Below are 25612 nucleotides of genomic sequence, written 5' to 3'. Positions count from 1 at the left end.
AGGACTCTGGCTTCTGCTTCTCATTCATTCCCAGGGAGCTTGGCCACTCTACTGATGACTTGACCTGCACATCTAGCTGGCCTCATTTTTTCCCCTTGTACTGCATATCCCAGTTCCTGCCACCGTTTTAGAAGGCCTGACCTACCCTTTCACACTGAGTTAAGTGTGCTACCATCTCCGTCACCTGGCACACATACCCCGTCGTGGTTATCCATGTCTTCTTGACTAGACTGTAAGAACTTTGAAGGTAGATTTTTATTCCCTATGTATCTTGCTGCCCCAGTGCCCAGTACAATGGCTGTAGACTAAAGATACTTAATACTGAAGAAATTAAATTTGAGATGTTTTAGGACCTCTCGAGAAATCCAATTTTAACCATAGCCCAGAAAATGAGTCCCTAGTCCTACAACATGATGTTTGTGGAAGATAATTTACAGACGTAACCAAAAGGCATGCATTTGGACTCTGTAAATGATGCTCTGATCTGCCTGCTTGTATGGTAACTTGTGCAAGGCCTTTCGTTTGCTTTCACTTTGCTCTTTTGAAGATATAATTGCTTCTTGGTTCCATATTTCTATTGCTCATTACACTGTTCCGTGCCATTTCATTCTGAAAATAAAACAAAATAGGATATTTAAAATTAATGGTGCAAGGCACGGCTTTTTTCTCTCCCTCTCTCTCTTTCTCTCTACCTCTAGGCAGAATTAGCAAATGACTTGAACACAAGCCATTCTTTTTATTGGAAGCGTCTGGGTTTCATTAGGGTAAGAGAAATCACTGGTTAGAAGGAGAGGCCTTGGAGCCTCGGCGTTGCTAAGGTGTTCGTCTACCCCTACTGCCTCCGCCCCACCCTGGCAAACTCATGATGGCTGCTTCTGTTTTAATGTAAATTGAAAAGTCAAACCAATTTCTCTGAAACCAGGTAAGCAAAAAGGTGGGGTGAAGTTTTTAAAGTGTTGACAGAGTAGATCCATCAACCTACAGAAATTCTCCGCAGAATTTTTCTTCAAAAACAAAATCAATTGTCAGGAAAGCAAAAAACGAGAGAGGTTGTTATGGGTAGATCTGCCTTCAAGAAATGCTCAAAAAGTCAGGTATGGTGGTACATACTTTTTATCCTAGTCATTAGAAGGCAGAGTCTGGTGGATCTCTGAGTTGGAGGCCAGCCTGGTCTACATAGTGAGTTCCAAGACATCCAGGGCTGCATAATGAGACACTGTTTCAAAAATGAATGAATGAATAAATAAATAAAATTTTTTTGTGCTCAACCTCTCTCTTCCTCCCTCCCTCCCTCCCTCCCTCCCTCCCTCCCTCCCTCCCTCCCTCCCTCCCTTCCCCTTCTTTCTTTCCTCCTTTCATCTTGTCACATGTTCTTCCTCTTCTTCCCTCTCTCTGTCTCCTCCTTCCTCTCCTACTTTCTTCTCCTCAGTCAGCAAGGTTTTAACTTGTTTCTGAGGCTGGCCTGGAACTCACTCTGTAAACTAGGCTGCCCCTTAGCCTTGCTGTCTGCATCCTGTCTCAGCCTCCTGAGTGCTGGGATTAGAAGGGTAAACCACTGTAGTAAGCCTAAGACTTTTCTTTTTCTTTCTTTTTTTTTAAAGGTAATTTATTTATTTTTATGTTTATAAGTACACTGTAGCTGTCTTCAGATGTACCATAAGAGGGCATCAGATCCCACTATGAATGATTGAGCTACCATGTGTGTGCTGGGAATTGAACTCAGGACCTCTGGAAGAGCAGCCAGTGCTCTTAGCTGCTGAGCCATCTCTCAGCTTTTTCTTAACCTTAATTGACCTAATGGGAAACTGTATAAAGCCATGCTAAAAGTACATTTGATTATATATACTAATGTTTGTGTATAAATGAATCGATTTATATCAGTGACACAAGAGTTGAGAGTATTTGCCGCTTCTCTGAAGCAAAGAAAAGACGGGGGTGGGGTGGGTGTCTGCCTGCCAGAGTCAAGGCAGGTCAGGGTCTGTTGGCTGATTTCCTGGCCTGCTGAGGCATGGAATGATAAAAGGAGGTGCACTTGAGGCTCAAGGTGAGGGGCTGAAGATTCTATTGACCTTAGTGGAAGGAACAGAGAGGTTTTGGGGATGGGAACAAATGTCTTGTGTACATTTTAGCAAAATTGTTTCTGTTAGCTTGTGTCTTTGCTTCCCACAGTATTCTAGTGTAAGAAGGCTATGAGAAATACACTCAAGGCTGGCGTGATAATGACTTGCAGCCCTCCCATTATCTGTCTCTTGGATCTTTGTTCCATCTTTCTTATAACCAGGGTCATTCCCCCCTCAGAGGAATTTGATTTTGGACCAGCAGGGCAGGTATGCACAAGGCAGGGGATGAACTACTACTGCTTAGTTATAAGATGGTTGTACTACCCATGAGGTAAGATAGTGCTATCAGGAAGTAGAATTTGACTAATTGAATATGCACATTGCAAACTCTAATGTGATGACTGAGTATAACTGATATACAAAAAGGAAATGAAAAAATGGAATAATATCAAGTGATCAGGCAAGCCCAGAAAAGGCAGAATACAAGGGAACAAAGAACAAGGGTAATGAATAAGAAATACTAACAAATCAACAAAACAATACAACAATATCAACAATCATCGTGAATGCCGGCAGTCCAAATGCACCCATCAAAGGACAATTAAGAATCTGTATTCAAGGATCAATAAGAGAAAACAAGCTATATGCTCTCTGTAACAAACCCACTTTAATCATAAAGTCACACAGAGAAGAAAAGGAAATGGGTGGAGAATGATGTTAAAACCAACCGCAACAAAGTACAACAGTGCTGACTTCAGAAGGTAAGCAGTGAGGCCGAGTAATGCAAAGATGAGCTGAAGTTCTCAGTTCTTGAATATAACTGTTCTTGACGCTTGTGCACCTGAAAACAGAACATCAAAATACATGTATGAAATGAAAGGAGGAGCTGGAGAGATAGCCAAGCTGTTCAGTGTTCTTGCTGCTCTTGTAGAGGACCTGAGTTCAGTTCCCATTGCCCACATCTGCAGGCTCACAGGGACAACTCTTGGTCTTGGTCCAACTCTTGGTCCTGGTCTACATTCTTCTCAAAGTCACATGGAGTATTTATTTAGACAGGGACTATACTCATCCAGAAAATGCACTTTAGCAAATATAGGAGAATCTGAATTCCACAATCTCAGCTTTTAGACCACAATGAACTTAAACTAGCAATCAAGAAAAGAAAAACAGCTGGAAAATCCCAAAGTTAAAAACACAAAGTTCCATGACTTACTCTCAAGAGAATTTTTAAAAAATCAAACTGAATGAAAATATAACCTACCAACTTACATGGGATGCATCAAGAACAGTACTAAGAGGAAGATCTGTGTTAGGGAAAACTGGGGTGGTAATCTAAATCCTACAATTAAGCTTTTGCCTCTGGAAACTAGGAAAAGAGAAAAATAAATTCAAAGTAGGTAGAACAAAAGTAAAAAAAAAATGATAGCACCATTAACAAGAACTATCATGGGCCACTGCCTACAAACATGATGACCAAGAGGACACTGACTCATTCCTTAGAAACCAGTCTGTCAAGATTCACTCAAGAAAAAAAATGGACACTCTGAAATGGGCTCATATCTACAAAGGAAATTTAATCAATAGACAACAGACTATGTTACGAAAGAGTCCATTGGTGAATTCTACCAAATTTAAAGAGGAAATTTTACCAAATGTCCTAAATACTTTCCCAGAAGCCAGAAGCAGAGGGGAAAGTTCCTCATGTGCTCTATCATCCATCATCACCTTAGTAGCAGAGCCAGACAAAGGCCTTACACAAATATAAAACTATTAACCATGGTCAGCCATGGAAGACAGATGTAAAAACCACATTTTGAAAAACGAAAGCCAACAACAACAACAAAAAAAGATTATGTACCATGGCCAAATGAGATTTATCCCAGTTATGCAAAGCTGCTTCAACATTTATACATCAGTCCATCATATCAACAGGGGAAAGGGGAAAAGAGTCATATCACCATATTAATAGATTCATAGCAAATGGATAATGAGAAAAACTTTTAGCAGATAGGACTAGAGGAAAAGGTCTTTAACTTGATCCTGTCTATAAAAACCCTACAGATTAATATCTTACTTAATGGCGAGAAACTAGCCTTGTTCACACTACAGTGTGAATACCACGTAGGCATCCAAATGTGAAGAAAGCAGTCGTGATACAATTCCTTGGCTCTTTCTAAATGTAACCTGAAGTAGATCTCAGAGCAAATGTAAAACTACAATGCAACACAAGAGGAAGTCTGGGTGACCTTGAATTTGCCTTGACGGAAGTGACATAGAACGCACCGATGACGGGAGCAACCTGTGTGACCACTCCATTCATTTCGAGATCTCACATGGCTCTTTGTTCTTCTCTCTCCAAAGCATGGCAAACTCCATTCTCCTTTCTTGTGTATCCAGGGGCCTGGAAGTCCTGCCTATACCTTCTGCCCAGCAACTGGCCCATGGCTTTCTTTACTGATAAATCAAGAACAGATTGGGGAATAGGACTTTAGCATCAGAGCTGCACCCTACAATGGGGGACCCTTAGAACTCAACAAGAAGAAGCAACCCAATTAAAAATGAGCCAAGGGGCTTAAGCTGTCGATCCTCAAAGAGCACAGATGACAGCAAATAACTAGAAAGGATGCTCCACACTATGTCATTGGGAAATGAAAACTAGAACAGCAGTGAGCAGAGCCCAAATCCAGAACCTAGGACCCCACTGGCATACAAGGTGGATGGATGGCAGTGAGCATTCTCTGTCGGAGCTGGCAGGCATGAGAGGGCCAAGTCATTTACAAGAGAATCAGCAAGCTACAACTACTCTTAGCAGGTGAGTAGTGCCAGCAACTGCACTCTGGCCTTTACCCCATGAGGAAAACGAGTATCCATATAAAATTCTGCACATGGGTGTTTATGGCACTTTTTTTTTTTTATCATTTCCTACACTTGGAAGTAACCAGGGTATTCCTCAGTAGATCACTAGATAAAGACATTTTAGTATTTCTGGGTAATGGGGGAAAACTAAAACATATACTACTGTTTTTGGGTGTAGATTACAGGTAAAGCACTTGCTTAGCACGTTTGAGACCTGGTGTTTAATACACACCCCCAACACACAAACCACACACAACCACACACACACACACAAACACACACACACACACACACACACACACACACACACACACACACACACCATATATAAATTACTAAATTGAAGACACTAATCGGAAAAGGCTATATCCTATATAATTCCAAATATTTATGTTTCTAGAGAAGGTAAAGTATGGTTGCTTTCTCCCTCTGCCTTGGAGATGTCTTTCCCCAAGTGGCCACAAGATGGCTGCCAGTAGCTTTCGGTAATCAGGCACACTTTCACCTACTGAAGATGAAAGGTCCCTAGATTGGTTTGTAAGGAAGAATAAGGACACTCTCTTCCAGAATCCTGAGAAAACATGTTTGTCATCTACATTCGTGGGTCCTGTGCTTTTCCTTCATCAGCCACAAGTAGGAGGGCTGTGCCAGTTGCTCATTTCTAGACCTGAGTGTGGAGTCAGCCTTCATGAAGACTTCCCTCTGTCTCACAAATCTCAGAGGCCAGAGAGATGGCTCAGCAGGTGAAGAATGGTCCCACCAAGGCTGATGGCCTGGATTTAATCCCTGAGACATACATTGTCCTCTGACCTCCATATGCTTGCTGTGGCCCATGTGTCTTCCCATCACCTAGCCCCAAATAAATAAATGTCTCTTTCTATAATTAAAGAAACTGTCCAAGAAAAGTATCCCCAGTTTCTTTCTGTTTTGCATGGTCCACTCCCCTCACCACCTGCCAAGAAACGTATGTAGCAGATGTGCAGCTCAGTCTTCATATGGTCTTCCTGTGCGTCCCCCAACAACTGGAGAGTAGCGGGGGATTGTCCCTAAATCTGTTGCCTATCTGTGGAATCATGTCCTCTAACTGAGCAGCCTTGTCTGGGCTCAATGGGAGAGGATGCGTCTAGTCCCGCAGAAACTTGATGTGCCAGAGTGGGGTGATACCCAGGAGGAGCCTCCCCCTTCTCAGGGGAGGAGGGAAGGGGTTGGGGGACTGTGCGAGGTGGGGACCAAGAGGAGGGGGGCTGCGATCGTGATGTAAAATAAATAATTAAGTAATTAAATAAAGTAAAACATCCCTGTTAAAATTTATAGTATGAAATCTAAAGGTGGCAATATTTTCTAATCCAGAGAGCTCCCAAATAATTGGGTCAGAGGCCAATTTATAGTATGAAATTTAAAGGTCGCAATATTTTCTAATCCAGATAGTTCCCAAATAATTGGGTCAGAGGCCTATTGATTTATAAACAATAATAACAACAAAAAAGTCCCACTGTGTGAGGGAGGGAAGGACAGTCATTGTAATCAGGATGCTGAATTGAGGAACTGGGTGTCTCGTGTTCAGATCAGCACACTTCCTCTGGAGAGAATCACTTCCTCTTTTCCTTTCTCTGACCTTACAGGACGAGACTTAGAGGTAAAGAGGCAAAAGTGTAGGGGAAGTCCAACCCTGTCTAGTTCTGGAGATGTGCTTATTGTCTGCTTGCCTCTAGGAGCTGACAGGTGCACCTCCTGTGAAGGACCAGTGCGCATGCGTAGAGTTCCTATGTCTTTTTCTTCCTCTGTCAAAAGTAAGCCATCTGATTAAGGCTGCCTACTGATGATGTGCTTTGGTCTCTCCAAATGGCAACTCCAGCTAAAAAGAACTTATGTCTTGGGCTAGCAAGACGGCCTCATGACTAAAGACATGCCTGCTGCCAAGACTGATATCCTGAGTCCAGTCCCTGGGACCCACATAATGAAAGTAGAAAACCAATTCCCTCAAAACACACACATACACACCCCACCACCACCACCACCACCACACAGTTGAGGAGAAAAATACCAGGGGTTGGGGAGAATGATTTGAAAATATTAATTTAAAAAAGGGAAAGAAAAGAAAAGAAAAGAAAAGAAAAAAAAAGAAAAGAAAAGAAGGAAGAAGAAGGAGGAGGAGGAGGAGGTGGTCATGTCTTGAGTCTGCCCCTACTCTACTGGCTCTTCACTTTGCCCCATTGCTTTCACCCACCCATACCTTAGCCCCGGAATGATCTTTGTGTCCACTGCTGTACTGTCACTCTCAGGTGACAACTGTGACATGATGATCATCACTCAAATTTGAAGTTCTAGTCCTAAGGTTTCATTTACTTATCTTATTTCATTCTTATCTCTCCTCTTCCATATCTTTTTTATTTCATCTTTTAAAGTTTTAGCCTAGGTTGGCTTCAAATTCATGGTGATCTTCCTGCCTCAGGCCCTGAACATGTTCACCTTTCTGTTTTTCAAGACAAAATACTATTTTAATAGCCTCTCTTAAAAAGTGTGTCTGAGCCAAGCACCAAGGCACATATTTCAATCCCAGCATTCAGAAGGCAGGGGCAGGGGCAGGGGCAGGGGCAGGGGCAGGGGCAGGGGCAGGGGCAGGGGAGGCAGAGGAGGCAGAGGAGGCAGAGGAGGCAGAGGAGGCAGAGGAGGCAGAGGCAGAGGCAGAGGCATCTCTGTGAGTTCATGGCCAGTCTGATCAACATAGTAAGTTTCAGGACAACCAGAACTACATAGAGAGGCCCTGTCTAAAACATTAAAACAATGCATGTCTGAAATTCTACCACAATTGAGACACACACACACACAAACACACATACACACAGAGACACACATATATGTATATGCATCAATATACATGTTTCTCTCTCTACACACACACAAATGAGAGAGAGAGAGAGAGAAAGAGAGAGAGAGAAAGGAAGGAGGAAGAGGAGGAAGAGGAGGAAGAGGAAGAGAGAGGAGAGAGAAACTGTGATTCTTTGTATAACTTTAGCTGTCATGTAACTAACTCTGTAGACCAGGCTGTCCTTGAACTCAGAGATCCACCTCTACCTCCCAAGTGTTGGGATTAAAGGTATGCACCACCACACCTGGCTTGTACTGATATATTTTTGTACTGTTATATTTTTAAGCACTGGAAACAATATACAAAAGACCTGTTTGCTCTTAATGGCCAACCCAAACATAAAAAGTCAAAGAACAAGGAGGCCTGTAGATTGAGTTTATCCCTTGTATTTAACAAAAGAGCAAAACAAAACCAATAACAACAAGCCTCTGCAGTTTGTTGCCTATACCTGATGGAAGGCTGAAGTGGCCAGGATAAACAATCTCAAATAACAGTCAATCCCCTGCCTCTGAATTGGGGTCCACAGGGAAGTTTCCCCAAATTTGGAGAAAATAGTAAGGGTATGTGTTTTATACCACAGTTTCCAGGATTCTACCACACCCTCACACACCTCGAGCCTAGCTCTTCTATAACAAGACTTAAGCTTTTGCCATTATAACTGATACCGGAGTGATCCGTAAACACGGTTGAGAGTCACAGTTGTGGAGTGTTTGCATCATAGATGATCCACAGGCAAATGCAGAGCATGCAACACAAGCAGCTATGGCTCTGAGCCTTGCTGGCCCACTGCTAACTTAGCTAAGACCGAGGTAGGAAGAGCATCCAGCTCTTACTCTGAGCAGATGGCACCTTTAGTAGGCCTGTCCACCCACAGACAAACTAGTAGGAGTAGATGCACCTGGTCACATGACATATAAGCATCTGCTGTGATTTCTTGGGAGTGGACAGGGGAAAAGGGTTGAGCTGTAGGTGAGCAGAGGGAAGGATGAAATAGCTCAGGAGAAGTTCAAGAGAGCTGTCGATACTATAAAAAAACCAAACAAACCCCATACTGACCTAGTTATATTAACAATCCCTTTATTCCTCCCAATGCATATGCCCTATATGTAGTCAGGTATAAAATTGCATGCCCACTGCAATTACGTTCCTCTATAGCTCCATTTTGGCCCTGGCCTTTATGCAAGCTCTTTGGGTATATTGTGGGGGAGGGAGGTGGAGAGAGGGAGAACCGTGGCAATAAGCTTCAAGCATTTCTATAAATTAGGTCATTATCGTATGAATGGCTAGCTGTGATATATTGGTGGGTTTGAAATCAATTTAATGGTGAGCACGTTTAACTGGAGTGGAAAGGAACAAGATAGAAAATAGGAGAGAACAAAATAGACTAGCAAGCACTACTGTTAGTGTAGGTGTGTGTGCACCTACCTGCTTAAGGTGAGCCTTCTGCAAAATCCCCCATGTGTGGCCTTAATGACTTTGTTGAGGTATGATTGATTTCACTTAAATATGAAATCTAAAAGTCAGAGAAACAGAAAGCAGAATGCACCTTGTTGGGCCCTGGGAGAAGGGGAATCGGAGAGGTGTTGGTCAAAGGGGACAAAGATCGGTGCAGTCTGGAGACCCACTGAGTATCACCGGGCTAGATCAACCATACCATTTTATGTACTTAAAGCTTTGCAAAGGGATGGCTGAGGGGCTGGGTCTGTTGGGAAAGTTCTTTCTTGCCTGCAAACATGAAGGTCTGAGCTGGGATTCCTGGCATCCCCATAAAAAGCTGGGCATCGTGGCATACATCATCTGTGATCCCGGGACTGTGAGGCAGAGAAAGTGTGACCTGGGGGCACACTGGCCAGCCTTGGCTGAATCAGGAAACTACAAGAACTCTGTCTAACAATAATAAGGTGGAAATGATTGACTCAGTGTCAACTTTGGGCCTCCACATGTATGTAAACACATGCACATGCACTTACATGAACACACATACAGTTGTGGAGAGGACAGATGTTACATAAAGTGGTATTTGGCTGGACTAGAGAGAAAACTATGATGTTAGAAGAAGTCGGGGTCAGAGTGGAGCTTGTGTTGAGTCCTGAGGAAAGGTCACTTCACTTCAGGTCTCCTAACCCCAAATCCTCTCTGCCTTCCAGCCTACCATCTCTGGGTGCGCTTCTGTTCATTGCAGGATTTCCATACGATTTCATTCCTAATGAATGAACATTGGCTTGTATGGCATTATTTACTCTGCTACTGTACTATTGGGGATTTGGCAATTTCATTTGTCGCTAACATAAATAATCCTGCTCCAAATATTCTTATAATTAAAGTTTTGTTGTTCTTATGAATTACTTATGTGGGATACATTTTCTGGCATGACTGGGGTTTGTGTGTGTGTGCGCGAGCGCGTGTGTGTGTGTGTGTGCGTGTGTGTGTGTGTGGGGGGGTCTACTACAGAAACTAATTTATACTTCAGCAGTAACGACCTCCCAAGTCTCACTACTGCTGGATCTCATCATTTATCCTTATACTTGTTTATCTGATATGTGTTAAATGGCCCTTTATAATTGTTTGCATTTGAATTTCTTTAATTAACTTTCGACACTTAGCGTTTCAAATGTTGGCTTAATGTCTGCATTCCTGATGTTTGAAACTGGCTATGTGTGTCCCAGCCCCTCTGGGAACCTGGTTCAAATGAACTCAATATATTTTAGAAGGCAACTTTAAATATGCTGCCATGTCTACAGCAAACAGAGTTTCTTATTCCCTTGCATCTCTCTTTTTCCTCTTGATTTTGTGGAATTCTATTATTCCAACGTTTTATATTTTTATATCATTAAACCTGTTTTGTTTTTTTTTTTTTTTTTACTTTGAAAACTCTCCCATTCTTTACATCATAAGCAGGAAGAATAGGTGTTATAAGTGATAGGTGTGATTTTTAATTCTCTAGTACACAGACACAAAGTAATTAAAATAAAGCAAAGCAAAGACCCACCAGCCTCCCTTCCATGGAGTGTGAGCATGTAAGTTAAGAAATGAGTTGTGGTAAGGTTTGTTCTGGTTGGTCTTCTGTTATTTCAAGACAAGGTCACACGCGACCCGTGGCCTCTGACTTTTGTAGCGGACACTGACCCTGAACTCCTGATTTCCCCTGGTCCTCCTGATCGTTCTGCCTCCCTTCACCCCAAGTGCTGGGATTATAAGCATGGACTGCTGTGCCTGGCTCATTATAAACTTTTTACTAACATATTTTTTCAATCATTGGGGTGTGTGTGTGTGTGCGTGTGTGTGAATTGTTTAAGACCAGTATCATCTAAGAAGTCATTAGAAATGTAAAACTTGGGACAGCAAGATGGTTCCGTGGGCAACATGACGACAACTTGAGTTTGAGTTTGATTCCGCATGGTGGAAGAAGAGAACCAACTCCTGAAGGTTGTGCTCTGACCTCCATATGCATGCTGCGGTGTACACACACACACACACACACACACACACACACACACACACACACACACACACACTGCGGGAGTAGGGCATGGGAGGAAGGGAGAAAGGGAGGAAGAAAACTTCAGGTACCACCCCACACCCACTGCATGGGGAACGGAGGGTGGACTACCACCTTGTTTTAACAAACCCTCTAGGCAGTTCTGACACAGGCTTTTACTTGAATACAAACTCAACAGCCACAGTTGCACCTACTTCTACCTTTGAATTAATTAGTACTAGAAATCATCTTTCTTCACTAGGTGATTCCCCTGAGGTCTACAGAATAGCATTTACTCCGTTTATCAAAATACCCTGCGACAGTGCCCCTCTGCCTCCATCTTTGCCGGCTCAGCCAATTATACTCAGGCGTCTTCATTTGCAGCCTTACTCGAAGCTCCCCTCCACTCCACACCCACTAGGACTTTCTACTTGCTAGGGTTTCCGTGAGGATGTTCTTCAGGGCACCCTCCTGGGTTGTTAGCTTTGTGATATTATGTGTATTTTTATCTTTTCTTGTGGAGAATCTCTCATTATACTTTCTCATTATTTTCTGTTCTCTGGGGTCTATCCCTGGTGGCTTCATTGGTGATCACTTCCCTTCGCTCAAGGTCAGTTTTGATGCACTTTTTAATAATGATGCAGGCTGACAGAAGAGAACGGTCTTGAAATATTAAGTTTAAGACATCAGAGGGAAAGTTCAGAAACTTTGGTGGTAAAGGGGAACCCACAGAAAATATCGATGTTGCTAACTGGGAATACATTGAACACTATCAAAGGTCACGGTGTTGATGGGGTCAAGGAAGCAGCTGGGGTTTCGGTCATATCTATCAGTGGATTCTATCAGTTCATGTAGAGTTAATTGGCCTTCCCAAAGGGGGGAAAAAAACCCAACCCTGGACAATTAGAGTCAGCTTCAAATATACCAAAAGTATTTGGAACAATTTTTCAACATATGCTCCCAAAGTTTCTTAAATTTTATTATTTAAGATCATAGAATCCTTAAACCCTGGCTGTCAAGATGGCTCAGTAGTGAACACTCCTGTGGCCAGGCTTAGAAACCCGAGCTTGATTCCTGGAATCTACACGGTGGAAAGAAAGAACTCATTCCCATAAATTGTCTTCTGATCTCACTCTACCTCTGTCTGCCTGTCCATACATCCATCTGTCTGACTGTTGTGTCTATCTCTTTTTCTCTGTCTCCAATGCCTGTGCATGTACATACACATAAATGTAAAAAGAAAATATTGATAGTGAGCCCCCTTAAGTGGTCATGCACAAACTATACATTTCCACAATCTGGATGAAAGCAAACCCAACCCAGGGAAACCCTGTTCTGCCTCAGGGAGCTGCCATGCTCATTTCTGGACACAGCTCTCTGATGAATTAGGGACTCTGAAGTCACTGATTTCACACTGTCTTTAAAATATTTTAAAATTTGCTATATCAAAACACAAAAAGAAATGGACAGGGTTTTTTTTCCCCCTCTCTCTTCCTGTTTCTGACAAGACCACTAGCTTCCACAACATGTGCCTTTATTGTCTGTATTAAGTTTAGGCTGCTACCAGGATAGTTAATTCCAGGCTGAGATCTGGTTCAGTTGGTAACGGCACTTGTCAGGACGCTTGGTGACCTGCTTGGAAGGAGAGAGCCTCTTCTGAGTTGGAAGGAGAAAGACTTTGACATAATGATTTTTTTAAAGTTTATTTAAAATACCGAGTGAAATCAGTAGATTCATATGACCTGTTATTTGGGACAGAGCTGTGTCCACAAACAGCTATGGAGGTTGGAGGGACAACTTCGTGAAAAGGAGGCGTCCCTAGGTGTCTGTATTTGACTTCAGTCCATTTCGATAACTTACAATTTGGACATGACCAGTTCAGGGGATTCAAGGTGTGTTTGACTCTGTGTGTGTGTGTGTGTGTGTGTGTGTGTGTGTGTGTGTGTGTGTGTGTGTGTGTGTTGGGGGGATTGTATGTAGTGTGTGTGTGCACATGAGCTTGTAGGTATATGGGTCTGTGCATAGGCCTGTGGAGGCCTTTATCATGCTCAAACCTGATGCCTCAAGCCATTTGGCATAGCTTGGCTAGCCAGGGATGTCTTAGGAACCATCCACACACACCCCCTACCACCAAATCCTATGGTTACAGGCCAGCCATGCCTGTTTTGTTTTGCTGGTTTTTTGTTTTTAATGGTTGCCAGGGATTCAGTGCTTGCAGGTCCTCATGCTTGCAGGTACTTACTCACTCTTAACTTCTGTAGCATCTCTGCAATCCTCTAGTTTAGGCTCCTTTCAATTGGATCTTCTGTTACAGCCAAACTGACTCCCAGCCCTCAGAGGCAGAGGTAGGAGAATTGCTGTGAATTCAAAGCCAGTCTGGTCTACATATCAAAGTACAGAATACCCAATGATACACAGCGAAATCCTGTCTACAAAACCTAAATAAGAAGGCTTTCATAATTTAGAAAAGCATACTTTATTATTGAGAACAGTTTTTGGTTTACAGGAAATTCAACAGAAACTACAGCTTCCATATACTGCACCCTCCCCCCCCCCCAACACCCACTTCACCCTTTTGCTACAGTCTGGTGTTAGTGTTGCTCATTTGTTACCGCCCATGGTCCAGTGCTTAAAACCCAAGATCACAGTCAGATTCAATCTGTACATTCTTCATATTTTGATAAGTGTGTGTGATGGTATATATCTTTTCTCATAATATGAATAACAATCTCACTGCCATAGAAAATTGCCTATGTAACCAGATATGGTGGTGTATGCATTGAATCCCAGCATTTGGGAGGCAGAAGTGGGTAGATCTCTGTGAATTTGAGACTAGTCTGGTCTGCATAGTAAATTCTAGATCAGACAAGGCTACATGGTGATACCTTCCTTACTCCCAAAACAAAACAAAAGTCTCTATTTTCCATCTATTTACCTGTGGTGGTTTAAATAGGCTTGGCCCAGGGCGTGGCACTATTAGGAGTTGTATCCTTGTTGGAGTAGGTGTGGCCTTGTTGGAGGAAGCATGTCACTGTGGGGGTGGGCTTTGAGACCCTCATCCTAACTGCCTGAGAGATTCAGTCTTCCGTTTGCCTTCTGAACAAGATTCAGAACTCTCAGCTCCTCCTGTGCCATGCCTGCCAGGAAGCTGTCATGCTTTGTGCCATGATGAGAATGGACTGAACATCAAAACCATTAAGCTAGCCACAATCAAATGTTGTTCTTTATTAGAGTTGCCTTGGTTATGGTATGTCTTCATAGCAGTGGAATCCCTAAGACATCACCCCATCCTCTCTACTTCTGGAGACGACTGATTTTTTTTTCCTAAATTCTCTCCATAGTTTAGCCTTTCCAAGAATGTTACATAGTTAGACTAACACATAAAGCCCTTCCAGATTGGCTTTTTTTTTTTTTCCAGAGCCTTTTTTTTTCTTCTTTTTTACAATTTTTTATTAGGTATTTACTTCATTTACATTTCTTTTTTTTTTTTTTTTTTTTTTTTGGGTTTTCAAGACAGGGTTTCTCTGTGCAGCCCTGGCTGTCCTGGAACTCACTCTGTAGACCAGGCTGGCCTTGAACTCAGAAATCCTCCTGCTTCCTCGCCAGTGCTGGGATTAAAGGCATGCACCACCAAGCCTGGCTTCATTTACATTTCAAATGCTATCCCGAAAGTCCCCTATACCCTCCCCACCCCCACTCCCCTACCCACCCACTCCTGCTTCTTGGCCCTGGTGTTTCCTCTGTACTGATGCATATAACATTTGCAAGACCAAGGGGCCTCTCTTCCCAATGATGGCCAACTAGGCCATCTTCTGCTACATATGCAGCTGGAGACACGAGCTCTGGGGGTACTGGTTAGTTCATATTGTTGTTCCACCTATAGGGTTGCAGACCCCTTCAGCTCCTTGGGTACTTTCTCTTGCTCCTCCATTGGGGGCCCTGTGTTCCATCCAATAGCTGACTGTGAGCATCCACTTCTGTGTTTGCCAGGCACTGGCAAAGCCTCACAAGAGACAGCTATATGAAGGTCCTTTCAGCAAAATCTTGCTGGCATATGCAATAGTGTCTGCGTTTGGTGGCTGATTATGGGATGGACCCCTGGGTGGGGCAGTCTCTGGATGGTCCATCCTTTCGTTTCAGCTCCAAACTTTGTCTCTGTAACTCCTTCCATGGGTGTTTTGTTCCCAATTCTAAGAAGGGGTGAAGTGTCCACACTTTGGTCTTTGTTCTTGAGTTCCATGTGTTTTGCAAATTGTGTCTTGGGTATTCTAAGTTTCTGGGCTAATATCCACTTATCAGTGAGTGCATATCATGTGAGTTCTTTTGTGATTGGGTTACCTGACTCAGGATGATACCCTCCAGATGCATCCATTTGCCTAAGAATTTCAATCTTAGGCTTTTTTTTTTTTTTAAAGAACTTAGCAATATGCATTTAAGTTTCTTCCATGTCTTTTTCTGTGACCTAATCACCATTTCCAACTTGATTTTTTTTTCTATTACTGAATAATATTCCATTGTCTGGATGCACCAAATTCTGTTTATACATTCACCCATTGACAGACATCTTGGTGATATCTGTATTTTAGAAACTAGGAATAAGTCTACTATAAAAAAATACATGTGCACGTTTTAATGTGTGCATATGTTTTCAGCTCATTTGAGTAAACAGCAAGAAGGGCAACTGCCCTGTCATATGGTAAGAATGTGTTTATTTCTTTATTTTAAGAAACTGTCAAATTATCTTCTGAAGTGGTTATACCCACCAGGAGCGAAGGAAGGGTTCCCATTGCTCTGCAGTCACACTGACATTTGGTGCTGTCAGTGTTTGGGATCCCAGCCATTCTGACAGGCACAACTTCGAGCAGGCTATCTGGAGCTTTTCATTGTTGCTCTAACTTCCACTCTCTGATCACACAGGATGTGGCCCACACTTGACAATGTCTCTATGCCATCTGTAGATCTTTTTATGGTAATTTATCTGTTCAGATATTTTGCCCATTTTTAAGTTGAGGGTGTTTATTTTCCTACTGTTGAGTTTTAAAAGTTCTGTGTGACATAATTTAGATGCCAGATCGTTATCAAATATGTGTTTTGTAAATATTTCCTCCCAGTTTAGGACTTATCTTTCTCTTTTAACTGTCTTTCGCAGAGAACTTTTTAATTTTAACGAAGCTCAACTTGCTTCTATCTTTTTTTTTTTTTTTTAATGAGACATGAGTTCTGTGTTGCATCTACAAGATCATCAAGCCAGACATGGAAGTTCATGCTTGGGAACCTAGTACTAAGGGGCTGAGCCAAGACAGTCAAGAGTTCAAAGCCAACCCATTCTATGTAACAAGACCTCATCTCAAACAAAGCAAGACAGATCCAACAGAAACAATTTTTAAAAGTCCAAAAGCTGCCATCCAACTTAAAGTCGTGTAGAATGTTCTCTTACATTATCTTCTATAAGTTTTATAATTTCACATTTAACTCTACAATCTATCTTGAATCAATTTGTTTTTCTGTGAAAGGAGTGGAGATGTGGGAAAATTCATTCTTTCCCGTGTCAGTAACCAGCAGTTCCAGCACTATTTGATGGCTGAGAACATCATTTCTCCCTTGCATGCCTTTGTTCCCTTAAGACATCAGCTGATGCGTGTAGACAGGTCTATCTCTGGGCTTTCAGTTTTGTTTCCTTGATTCTTCTGGGGCAGTCTTTCAACAACCCACTGCCTTGATCACTGTGGGTTTATAATAAGTGACCAGCCCTTCCCCCACCCCTAGTTCTATTCTGTTTTCCTTTTGCCTTTCCATATACACTATGACAGTGCAGTGTAGAAAAGGCCCTTTAACTTACCCATTCACAGATGAGCTGGAGGTCTCACACCACTGATGATTGATTTGTTCAGCATCGTATGTAAACCCAGATCTGTTGCTGCTGACCCCACTGTGTTTCCCTTCCTACCATGTCTCCAGACAACAGACCAAGCATGTGAATGAACTAACGTCAAAACTGGTTTCTTAGCTAGTGCATGTAGCCTGTACACACAGCAGAACCTGGTACTTACCAGAGGTATAGAGGCACTGCATAGCCACGTGCTGACAAAGCTAACAACAAGCAGTTCGGAGCCACTGGGAAATTAACAGCTTGTGATGTTGAGAGAGCCGGAAATAAGGATGCTGGTTGGAAATGAGACTGATCTAGCTGTCAGTGCGTATTTTCAGAAAAAAAAAAAATCAAACCTGGCTCATTGGATCTATCATCAAAATCCTGAAAGTCCCAGAGGGTGTTAAAAGGGCTTGGTGAGTAAAGGTGCCTGCAGCAGGAAAATATGATGTCTTGAGTTCGGTCCTCAGGACCCATTACATTACAAGGAGAAAACTGACTCCAGCAAACTGTCCTCTGACTTCCACAAGCATACTGTAGCATACATGCCCACACATACACACATGATGAATAAATAAATGTAATAAGAATAAAAAGAGACGAAGTAAATTATACTAAAATGCATCTATCCCCTGATCTTAAATCTCTATTTCATGAGTATGTCTCTGAAGCTGAGGTGAGAGGATTATTCTCAGATCATATTTAACATGTGATACAGCTATTAATCTGAAGGCATGAACTTTTTCTTATTAGGAAATAATATTGGTTTGGGGAAGTATATGTGCTATATGGTAACTTCCTCTGAAATGAACTATTACCTCCTAGAAGAAAGAGGAAGGTTCTTAAGACATGGATAAACAAAACTTACAAGTCTCAGAGAGCCCCAGAGACTTACAAGATTCCCAAGGCCTCTTCCTAAGGTCTATGGGAGAAACATTTCTGACTAGTCAAGATGCTGTAAGTGGTGCAGGGAGCTCCCAGGAGTTCACACAGCTCTCACAGTCATTACCTGTCACCCATGAGGGATTGGGCTTGGCAATTATGCATCTGCCTTTGAGTCAACTATACAGTAAGCCCTCATCTACACTCAGTAAGTAAACCCAATAAAACACATTGCTCGTCAACATGGACATTGGTGGAATCATTACTTTGGTCTATCAGCAGTTGATGTCTCCTCAAGAAAAACGAATGCCATGTGACCAAAAAAAAAAAAAAAAAAAAAAGCATTCAGGGAGTCCTAAGGAGAAAAACAAAACCCATGTTTGCCTCAAACACTGATCGAACCTGCACTTGGTTTAGCATTTTCCTGTAATCCAGGTTGCATGCATATGCTCCAGGTTTCAGCATTGCTCTGGTTCATTGCATAGTTATACTTCTCTGGGCCTATTGTTTTTGAATGTGTGTATGTCAGCACTTTCTGTTACATTTTATTATTATTATCTTATCATGCAATTACTTCATAAATATCAATATCAAAAGTTGTGTTATATTTATTACATTTATTTAACATATAACTATAGTTCCTGATTATATTGAATTATTGTTAGAATTTTTAAAATTATGATTATATTTTAGTCCTTCAGTCTTCATTCATATCTCTGATCTCAAACTTATCCCTCAGTAAAGACTCAGATGCTTTTTGTTTTAGGGGGTGGCCCTCTTCAACAATTGTGTTGTCAGTTTGTCAAAACATGTGTGTTTTTAACACATTAGTGCTGTGTTCTTACTGTCTTCATCCAAACGCAATGCAAGACACTTATCTTGTCTTGCTCTCGTCAATTCATTTGTTTTTGCCCTTCTGGTAGCTCTTAGCCAGATATAAATATCTCTCCTTTACAAGTTAAGACAGAGTTATGGGACAATGGCCTTTAAGAAGAGATTCTTAAACGAAAGCTAAACCAAAGAGCTGTCAAGAAATACTCATACAGTCTTGTCATTAATGAGAACCTGCCACCAAAACTTACCAATGGTTTTAGATGCATCTCTGCATAAAGATTACTGAAAATGTCCTTTAAAACAAACAAACAAACAAACCACCTCTCCCACACCCAAGAAGTTGAATTATCCTGCTCCAAACATATAAATCAGAAAACAAGAAAGTGAGAATGAAATAGAAAAATATGCAAGTTGCCTCTTCCATCTCTACATAAGGTTGAGTGATTGAATCCCTCCTTCACAATTTTTATTTTTTTTTTCTACCTAGTTTATTCAACTTTTTATGTAGTCAGTTGTACTGAGTCTTTGAAATCTCCCAAGACAATGACATTAATTACATTTTTGTTAATATGTATACATATTGTGCTGGTTTGAATAGGAATGTCCCCCATAGACTCATGTTTTTGAATGCTTGGCCCATAGGGAGTGACACTATTAGGAAGTATGGCCTTGTTGGATTAGACATGGCCTTCCTGGAGGAAGTGGGTCACTATGGGGGTGGACTTTGAGGTATCTTGTACTCAAGTTCCATCCCGTGTGGCTCACAGTCACTTCTGCTGCCTGTGAATCAAGATGTAGAACTCTCAGATCTTTCTCCAGCACCATACCTGCCTGCATGTCCCATGATTAAACCTCTGAAACTGTAAGCCAGCCCCAATTAAATGTTTTCCTTTATAAGAGTTGTTGTTGTCATGGTGTCTCTTCACAGCAGTAAAACTCAAACTAGGACACACACACACAAAGAGAGAGAGAGAGAGAGAGAGAGAGAGAGAGAGAGAGAGAGAGAGAGAGAGAGAGAGGGGCAGTCTTAGGGTAGAGTAGACAACTTATTGCCAATTGATGCGATTGCAGAGTGGCCAAGCAGCCAAACAGGCCAAATGCCTCACATGCTACCCACTGATAAAACTGTAGACCTTGTTATAAGACAAGAAAACCATAGTCTACACTGTCTTGTCAATAACTACAAAAACTAAACAAATCAAGTCTAGTAATCTGTATAAGCAATGACAAGATGAAGGTTGTTTCAGGAGTACAATGTTAGATTAATAACTCAAATCAATCTCCAATTAATTGTGCTAAGAGAACTAAAGAGAGGCACAATATAGTAGTCTCAATAGATGAAGTCAATAGCAAAAATCAATAGCCATTTACTATAAAATCTCAGCCAATAAAAGGAAACTTCTCTAGCTGATTCAATTTTAAAACATATGTTTTAAAAAAATCTACAGCTAGTATGAAATTGGCTGAATTCTAAATATGTCTCATTAAAACTGAGAACTGTATATCAGGTCTTTAAGATGTAAGGGTCCATGATTTGCTGAAAAATGATACCCCAGACTCAAATAGTATGTAAATGCAAAAAGTGTTTTATTCTGCAGAAGTCCAGCATGCAGGAGTCTCCCCACTACCAAGATAGAGACAGCCAAGTGAGTTTGCAAGCCTGACTTAAAGCACATTAGGGAATTCTGGGGTAGATGACCTCTATGTTAATCTGTTGGGTCCATCTCTTTGGATATTCCATTACTGGTGTAGGGGCTGGAAACTTGCTGGGGAGGTCTGAAAACTGTTGCTAACCCATTGTTCTTGCCTCAGGCCAGGTGGCAGGGCAGCTTCTGAGGCCTGGACTTGCCTGGAATTGTCTAGTTCTTGGAAACACAGATTTAAGCCTAGTCTCCTTAACTGCCAATTTGAAGCATGTTTTAGAACCAGCCTAGCCTTCTCAAAGATCAGTTTATGTGCTGGGGGTAGTGTGTGTGTGTGTGTGTGTGTGTGTGTGTGTGTGTGTGTGTGTGTGTTTGTGTGTGTGGTCACAGAGGTCAGAGCAAGGTATCAGATCCCCTGGAACTGGAATTACAAGCCACTGTGAGCTGCCCAATAAGGGTGCTAGAAACCAAACTTGGTTCCTCTGTAAATTAGTACATGATCTTAACCACTGAGCCATCTCTTAAGGCCTGTATCATGGATCTTTACAGTGCAGAGAAAAGAAAAAAGAAGAAAAGACAGTGCTTCACCAACTGGTGACCAATACCTGAACCTACTGGGGCAATTGGTATTCAAGCCACCACACCCACTTCAGTTACTGCTCATGGTTAATGTTGACAAAGCAGCTCCATTTTTGATTCTGACAACTTTCACATATCTTAAGTTAGGTGTAGTCTCGGATTCCTTAGATTGTGGCATGTGACCCTAACTCTAGGTAGTGAGATGAATTGAACTGAAGAATATCCAGCTGATATTACAGGATTGCTATTGGAGGAAATCTCCTCTTCCCCTTTGATCATAGAAATGTCTTATTTTGATATTGAGACTAGAAGAAGGTGAATGGTTTGTCTCTCCTTTTAAATCTCTGTGGCTTTGGGTAGCTACATAGGACAGAAGGAGGACCAACCATTTCAAAAACCATTTTGAAAACTAAGACTTAATCAGATTGTAAAGTGTATGTTTCTTAATAGACATGAATAAGGGCTCAAAATATGGCTCAGTTGGAAGAGTGCTTGCCTAGCACATGCAAAGCCTTGAAGCTGTTATCTAGAATTACTTTAAAACCATCCCTAGCACCACATAAAGCCAGGCATCTTAGCCAATGCCTGTCATGCTGCCCAACTCAGAAGGTAGAGGAAGGCAGATTGGAAGTTCAAGGTCATCCTCAGATGAGCAGAGAATTTGAGGCCAGCCTGGGCTAAATGATAAGATTCTGTCTCACAGAAATAAATAGACATGAAAAGACAAGCTACAGACAGAGATAAAGTATTTGCAAATGGAATTGTGTCTACAGTGCCTATGATAGAAAGAAGTGTCAAAGAACTCAGTTTCTCAAATCAGTGAAAGACTAGAGCAAACACTTCATGAAGAAACGTTATGTCCCAATAAGCACAGGAGAACTGTTCTGACATTATCAGTTATTAGAAAGTTGTAAATTAAAGCTGCAGCAAGGTGCCACCTTGCAGCCAGAAGAAAACGGAAAGTAAAATGGTTGACAATACTAAAAATGTATTCTCATCTTGCTAACAATGTCTATGAGAAACCATGTTGGGAAAGTTTTGAACACATGCACACACATACACACAGAATTAAATATTACCCTTCACCCAGCAATTCTACTCCTGTCTGGATTAGAGAAATGTAACAGATGCACACAAAGTGATTTGCTGGTAGCAGCTTAGTTCACATTACTTAGTGAATTGAGTGAATTTTCTACTAGTTCATAGAAAACATAAATGCCCACCCACAACAGAGAGTGGATAAGTTGAGCCATGTTTATATAATTGAACCTACTTAGCAATAAAAAGGAATGAATTCTTAATATCTATACCATTGAACTATGGTACACATACTCATATACATACATATTGTTAGGGTTCAAAAATCACTGAAGAAAGGCCCCAGGCTCAAATACTATGCAAAGACAAAGAGTGTTTGTTCTGCAGAAACAACCAGCATGCTAGGGTCACCACTGCTTCTGAATGGTGACCCAGATGAAGACATTCGAGCCCCTTTTATAACAGAACGGCTTAGTTGCTTCTGAGGTAACAAACAGACTTCTAAACCCTAGAGCACATTCCAAAGGGTTATAAATATCATTAACCAAATGTCATAAAGAAGGAGCTAAGGATGCAAGGACACACGGGTGCAAGGACAAGGAATATAGTATTGACTGGGTTTATCTATATAAAACTTCAAGGACAACTTATAGCTTTTAACTCTCCATGAATCTGTAAGCTAGTAACAAATGATGAATGTTTAGCCAGATAATTACTCCTAGTGACTATGCATGTAGTCTTTCTCTGTTATAAACCTCTTATTCAATTTATGACCCGAATTTATGTGTAAACTTATAGTGAACTTTTTACCATGTGATCACATACTCTGAAAGTCATACAAGTGCTGAAAACAAAGAGCAGAGACAGGCCTCCCTCCCCTTTTCTTCCTGAGGATTCAACTTAGAGATGAGCAATTCCTGCCTCCTGCTGAGATAGAACAAGGGCTACTTTACCTAGCTTCCTGCTGTTTTACTATGAGGTGCTAAACTGCAACTTCTCACCTCAGTGCAATCCAGACAGGCAGATAATCTGCAGAAGCAAAGTACCTTACACTTAGCATGAGTAGCAAGTGGTTTATGGCCTAGTTTCTAGTGGAAACAAAATGGGATAAAAAGGACCCTTCAATATACACAACATAAAGAAGTGTTTTAAAAATTAAAACTCAGTAAGAAGACAGTTTGTGGTGGGAAGATGTGAGTAGAGGACAAATCCAGGTTTCATTTCTCAGAAGTCACTCCCCTTGTTCATTAAGACAGGGTCTCTCATTAGCTTTGAGCTCATGAAGTAAACCAAACATCCCAAGGAATCCACTTGACTCTGCTCACCAGAGCTGGAATTATAAGTGTGCCCCACTGAGTGCAGCTAGAGTGTGTGTATGGGTGTGTGTGTGTGTGCGTGCATGCACATGCTAAATAAACACAATATTTTTTTAAGTAAATGAGCTTCCAAATGGTCTATCCAGAATGTCAGAGCATCTTGACTGAACATGACACTTGTTCAGTGTTGTTCTAACAGATTTCCCTGGCTCAAAGACTATGAGTATGAGAACTGTCAGCTTCCTCAGCTGAGCAGTGGAGTCAGAGAAGCAGAATGTAGATGGTCTAGTTCTTAGTCTGCAATGAAAAGATTCATCCATGAAGACACACTGTTATTGGTGACTATTGGGGAAAGAAACCCAATACAAACTAGCTTAAGTCCAAAACATACTATATTAGGAGGCTGCTGAGATAGTTTACAATCAAAGAGGGGAAATGCTGGAATCAAGAATAAAAAGGAAAGCCCAGGGACCAGAGTGCTGAGCTCTCTCCTCTCATCCTTTCTCTAGATGGCTCCTAAGAGATGCAACATTAATGATGCCACCCTTGGGATGTAGGTGTGTCTTTAAAATAGATTAGGGAAGAGTCATGGTTATTTTTCTGAGCTCATTAAAATCACCCCTCACTTGCAGAGTTATTTCTTTCTCTTTTTTCTTGTATTATACTTGCTATATTCTCTCTCTCTCTCTCTCTCTCTCTCTCTCTCTCTCTCTCTCTCTCTCCCTCCCTCCCTCCCTCCCTCTCTCTCATCTTCAGGTGACATTAGCTTCTTTACTGATATAGGACCTCTCATTGACTTCATGCTCACTGAGTAGGCTAGGCTGCCTAGCCAAGGAGCCCCCAGGAATGTAACCCACCTTTGCTCCCCAGTCTGGGAACCAAGTGTACTCCAATGCACCCAGCTTTCTTATGTGGGTTCTGGGGACCAAATCAGGTCCTAGAGTTCACAAGGCAAAGACTACAGTGACTGAGCCATCTCCCAGTCCCTAAATTTGTATTAAAAACTATTCTTAAAAGACACATCTTCTTTATTTAGGTATAGTGGCACACATCTCTAATTCCAGCACTTGGAAGGCAAAACCAGGTAGAGCTATATGAGTTTGGGGGAGACTGGTCTACACAGTGAGTTCTAGGCCAGTCAGGCCTAAAAGCTATCACCTTAATAATTTTCCTAAAACAAATTACTTCATTTACCTCAATCTGTCCTGTGTTGTCATATTTGATATTTTTTTAACCTTTATTTTTATGTAAGTGGACTTTCTGCTTACAAATATGTTTGTTTACCATGTCTGTGTGGTGCCCAAAGAGGCCAAAGAATGTGTTAGATCCCCTGGGACTGGAGTTAGAGACAGTTGTGAGCTGCCATGTGGTGCTGAGAAATGAACCCAGGTCTTCTGGAAGAGCAGACAATGCTCTTAACTCTGGAGGCATCTCTCTAGTCTCCATGCTGACATATTTGTAGGTTGAGTGCTCCTCCAGATAGTCTTCCTTCATCTGAATTATATCTCATTTATATTCTTATAATATAAATTATATCTACTCTTGAGTACCATTACATCTTATTTATGTGAACACCAACTAAGAGATTTACTGTGAACATTATTTTCTATTGATTACAAACAACAAGATTTTTTGAATGATTTTTTTAAAAAAAAGATTTATTATGTATTCTGCCTGCATGTGTGCCTGTAGGCCAGAAGAGGGCACCAGATCTCATTATAGATGGTTATGAGCCACTATGTGGTTGCTGGGAATTGAACCCAGGACCTCTGGAAGAGCAGCCAGTGCTCCTAATCTCTGAGCCATCTCTCTAGCCCCTTGAATGATTTTTTTAAAAGTATGCATATGTGAAGATCCCTTGGATAGGAGCTACAGGTGGCTCCCAGATGTCTGATGTAGGTGCTGAGAAGCAAACTCAGGTCTTCAAAACAGGTATTCTGTGGTATATGTGTAATGTTTGCTTGTTGAGCTGAATTGGCCTGTAATAGCCATCCCCTACCCCCACTCTTCTGTCTTGTGCAACTGTGAAGAGAAACAGCTGCACTCCTGGGGATGTTTCTATAGTACTTTCTCTGGGGATAGAGGGACTCCTTCACAGCCCTGCCTTCTGGAGACAATGTAGCTCTTAAGAGGCAGCTGGCACACACTCTGGCCAGAATAATGCTACCCAGGATACGGCTACCTAAGG

General features: G+C 41.6%; 1 protein-coding gene across 1 annotated transcript in view; it reads left to right on the top strand.

Moving 5' to 3' along the window:
- Nnmt (nicotinamide N-methyltransferase) overlaps window positions 1–25612 on the top strand; it is a 69654-nt gene that overhangs the window by 42270 nt on the left and 1772 nt on the right. The gene's annotated exons all lie outside the window — the stretch shown is intronic.

Source organism: Mus musculus, chromosome 9 (genome assembly GCF_000001635.26).
Source record: "Mus musculus strain C57BL/6J chromosome 9, GRCm38.p6 C57BL/6J".
NCBI lineage: Eukaryota > Metazoa > Chordata > Mammalia > Rodentia > Muridae > Mus > Mus musculus.
Note: the sequence above shows the minus strand (reverse complement) of the source record. Positions and strands in the feature narration are given on the sequence as shown.